General features: G+C 49.4%; 1 long non-coding RNA gene across 2 annotated transcripts; it reads left to right on the forward strand.

The window, feature by feature from the left end:
- LOC127545714 (uncharacterized) lies at window positions 1-4,348 on the forward strand. 2 transcript variants are annotated; one of them, XR_007949797.1, is made up of 4 exons: window positions 1-501; window positions 592-680; window positions 861-949; window positions 1,035-4,348. It is a non-coding gene; the product is annotated as an uncharacterized LOC127545714 (long non-coding RNA). The 2 variants fall into 2 exon arrangements; XR_007949798.1 differs by lacking the exon at window positions 1,035-4,348 and having other exon boundaries at window positions 861-1,019.
- The last annotated feature ends 227 nt before the right edge of the window (window positions 4,349-4,575 follow it).

A 4,575-nucleotide genomic window follows, 5' to 3' on the forward strand; every position in this document is an offset into this window, starting at 1 on the left:
CCGAGCGAGGGAGGGAGCGAGGGAGGGCCGGGCCGCTCTCGCCGCCGCTGCCGCCGCCGTCGCTGCTTCTCTATGGTCGCCCGCACTTCCCCATCCGGGACCCGCAGCTGGCTGACTGGCCGCGCACGCGCACTCGCCCTGCCCCGCGCCAACCACGCGGGCTCTTCCGAGTTCCGCCGCTCCGCCCTCCGGGCCTGGGCAGCTCCGCCCCCGACCGTTCCCGGAGATGGGCGTCCTCCCTCCGAAGCTCCCGCGATTCGCAGCGCAACCCCGCCCCCTCCTTGCGTTGCCACTCCGCCCAATTCACTTCACTTCACCTCATTTCTGCTTCTTCAGCCGTTGCACTCTGACTAACATCCTCACAAAGTCATCAAGTGGCAAAGCGTACTTAGCAGTCCCTGGCACGTAGTAGGTGCTTAATCAATGCTGTCTCCTTCCCCACTCTCCCCAACCTCTCCTGGACGCCCCCTCCGAGCCCAGCAAAATGCGGGCACGTAGTAGGTGCTTAATCAATGCTGTCTCCTTCCCCACTCTCCCCCAACCTCTCCTGGACACCCTCACCGAGCCCAGCAAAGTGCGGGCACGTAGTAGGTGCTTAATCAATGCTGTCTCCTTCCCCACTCTCCCCAACCTCTCCTGGACGCCCTCTCCGTGCCCAGCAAAGTGCGGGCACGTAGTAGGTGCTTAATCAATGCTGTCTCCTTCCCCACTCTCCCCCAACCTCTCCTGGACACCCTCACCGAGCCCAGCAAAGTGCGGGCACGTAGTAGGTGCTTAATCAATGCTGTCTCCTTCCCCACTCTCCCCAACCTCTCCCGGACGCCGTCTCTGGTGCCCAGCAAAGTGCGGGCACGTAGTAGGAGCTTAATCAATGCTGTCTCCTTCCCCACTCTCCCCAACCTCTCCTGGACGCCCCCTCCGTGCCCAGCAAAATGCGAGCACGTAGTAAGTGCTTAATGCTGTCTCCTTCCCCACTCTCCCCAACCTCTCCTGGATGCCCTCTCCGAGCCCAGCAAAATGCGGGCACATAGTAGGTGCTTAATCAATGCTGTCTCCTTCCCCACTCTCCCCAACCTCTCCTGGACGCCGTCTCTGGTGCCCAGCAAAGTGCGGGCACGTAGTAGGTGCTTAACAAACGTTTGTGGGCTTTCCTGACCCTGCCTTCTCCAGCTCTCCTCTGACTCATCCCAAGGCTCTTTCCGCATCTCCTCTGCGGCATCTCCACCAGGTCCGCTGCGACCTGACTGTACTGACGTACAAGGACTGGCGTGTGATCTTACAGGTACAGAGAATTCCCAGATGAGGAAAGTCCCTTCATCAATGCGGGCCGCACCTTCTCTGCTACTCACCTGATGGCCCGGGAGGTTGGTGACTCGGGCAGGTCACCCAGGCGGCATCCTCTAGCAGCTTGTGGGTAAATCTGTGCAAGATCATCGGAAGACGGAGAGCACCTCACCGACTTGGGGGCGGGGGCGGGGAGCTTGCTGTCGGAGGGAGCGCTTGAAGAACTGGAAGAATTATAAGGGACCAGAGGGGAGGAGGGTCTGGACTTCATCTTTGACATCCTGAACTCAGGACTGATGCTCGTCTTTCCAAGCAGAAGAATTCCAAGTCCGAGGTCCTTGGGACCCTCCCGATGGCCAGGTTCCGAGGTCCTGAGGTCCTTGGGACCCTCCCGATGGCCAGGTTCCGAGGTCCTGAGGTTCTTGGGACTCACCCAATGGCCAGGTTCCGAGGTCCCGGGGTTCTTGGGACCCACTCAATGGCCAGGTTCCGAGGTCCTGAGGTTCTTGGGACCCTCCCGATGGCCAGACTGGAAGGCCACCTGCTGCTTCCCTCCTCCTTCCTAGCCTCGAGACCCGGCTTCTCAACGTCCAGTTCTGGGCCTCTGTAGGACAGAGATAGCCTGCCCTGCCCTGCCTATCTGCTTCTCTCAGGGATGTTCCAAGGCCCAAGATTGAAAACTGGGCCTTACAAACACCAGCTCTGGGACAAGAATTATCATAATAAACAACTTCGATGACTTGGAACTTCAAAACTCAAGTATAATAAAGATCAGGACTTTTCCTCCAGAGGTTAAAATATATATATATTTTTTCTTCTAGGGACAAATTGAATCAAATTCTAAACATTTTCACATCCCGGTGCAGATCAGAGTTCTAGCCCTGGAGCTGGAAGGGCCCTGAGAGGCATGGGAGTCCCATCTTCCCCTTTAATGGGAAAAAACTCAGGCTTGGAGAGATGAAATGATGGGGTCACAGTTAATAAATAAGTGTCCAAGGCAGGACTTGAATCCATTCCACTCACTGCCTTATTACAAGATACAAAATGTGCCACAGGGCAAACAGATGGCTCCCCTAAAGGGATTTGGTTTATTTGGCTCTACCAAAAGAGTTCTTACAAAAAAGTGAGTGCGGATCACAACCTAACATTCTCACTTTTTTGTTGTTGTTCGCTTGCATTTTGTTTTCTTACTCATTTTCTTTCTTTTTTTTTGATCTGATTTCTCTTGTACAGCAAGAGAATTGTATCAATATGTTTATACATATTGAATTTAACATATATTTTCACATGTTTAAGATCTATTGAATTGCCTGACGTCTAGAGGAAGGGGTGGGAGGAAGGAAGAGAAGATCTGAAATACAAGGCTAGGCAAGGGTCAATGTTATCAAATCATTTGAAAATAAAAAATTGTATTAAAAAAAAAGTTCCTTTTAAATGGATGGGATAATCTATGGGTTCCATTCCCACCTATGCTTTCAATGACATGACAATTCCTGAAGCACCTATGGGTTCCAACCCTGCAAAGTCCAAAAACAAAAGGGAGTCAACCACACCTCCCTAATCCATTCACTGTCCCACCAGCCACAATATTTTTTTCCTTTTTTATTATTTATTTATTTTTAAAATTTTAATAGCTTTTTATTTACAAGTTCTATGCATGGGTAATTTTTAAAGCATTGACAATTGCCAAACCTTTTGTTCCAATTTTTCCCCTCCTTCCCCCCACCTCCTCCCCTAGATGGCAGGATGACCAATACATGTTAAATATATTAGAGTATAAATTAAATACAAAATAAGTATACGTGTCCAAACCATTACTTTGCTGTACAAAAAGAATCAGACTCCAAAATATTGTACACTTAGCCTGTGAAGGAAATCCAAAATGCAGGTGGACAAAAATAGAGGGATTGGGAATTCGATGTAGTGGTTCTTAGTCATTTCCCAGAGTTCTTTCCCAGGGTGTAGCTGGTTCAGTTCATTACTGCTCCATTAGAATTGATTTGGTTCAATTCTCCCTGTGCAACAAGAGAACTGTTCGGTTCTGCAAACATATCTTGTATCTAGGATATACTGCAACATATCTAACATATATAGGACTGCTTGCCATCTAGGGGAAGGAATGGAGGGAGGGAGGGGAAAAAATCGGAACAGAAGCGAGTGCAAGGGATAATGTTGTAAAAAAAATTACCCTGGCATGGGTTCTGTCAATAAAAAGTTATAAAAAAAAAAAAAAAAGAACTGATTTGGTTCATCTCATTGTTGAAGAGGGCCAGGTCCATCAGAATTGATCATCATATAGTCTTGTTGTTGAAGTATAGAATGACCTCCTGGTCCTGCTCATTTCACTCCAGCCACTATTTTTCAAAACTGATTATCCTTCTTTAACCCTCTCCCCAGCTCCTTGGCTCCCGCCCTCTTATTGCTTCATTTTACTGAGAAAGATAAAATAGCCACTCCCTGAGATCTCCCTCCGACCTTCTCCTTGCCCTAACATCATCCTGCCACTCTTACTCTTTCCATTCAATCATGCCATTAGATTGTAAGCTCCTGACTTTCTTTTTGCTTATATTTGTATTCCCAGCATTTAGTACATCATCTGGCATATAGTAGGTGTTTAATAAAAGCTTATTATTGCCCGTCTGACCGATTTTGGAGATGATTCTCGGAGCTATTTATCCAGTCCTTGTCTCTGGGCAACTCAGATTGAATGTATCCACAACTGAGTTTATTTTGCCTCTCCCCCCAACCCTCAAGGTTTCCTTACTTTACTGTGTCTCTCAAGAGCCCCACCACCCTCCCAGGCCCTGCCACTCTCAACCTAGGGTATCATCCTGGACCCCTCCTTGTCACGCCCACATCCGATCTGTGGCCAGATCCTCTGGATTCTACTTTCAGCACTTCTTGCATATGGCCCCTCCTCTCCTCAGACCCTGTCCCCACTCTGGGGCAAGCTCTCCCCTTGCCCTTACAGTAGCTGCCAGTAGGTCTGCCCAGCACAAGGCTCTCCTCAACACGTGGCATTTTCTCTGCCTGTGCCTCTGCCAGGAAGCCTCTTATTCCTCATCTCTGCCCCCTGGTTCCTGACTTCTTTTGTGTGGTTCAGAAAAGGTGAGGAGTCACCATTTAATAAAAAAAGCTGCAGAGATCTAGAAGCAAAGCAAAGTTTATTATACATTCTCGCGAGAAGGGTGTCCACCCGTAGAGGAGATAATCTAAGGGAAGAAGCTCATCCTTGGGCAGGGTCAACACTTTTAATCCCAAATGCAAATACCCCCTCCCACCACTGACCCT

The sequence above is a fragment of the Antechinus flavipes genome, chromosome 1 (genome assembly GCF_016432865.1).
Source record: "Antechinus flavipes isolate AdamAnt ecotype Samford, QLD, Australia chromosome 1, AdamAnt_v2, whole genome shotgun sequence".
NCBI lineage: Eukaryota > Metazoa > Chordata > Mammalia > Dasyuromorphia > Dasyuridae > Antechinus > Antechinus flavipes.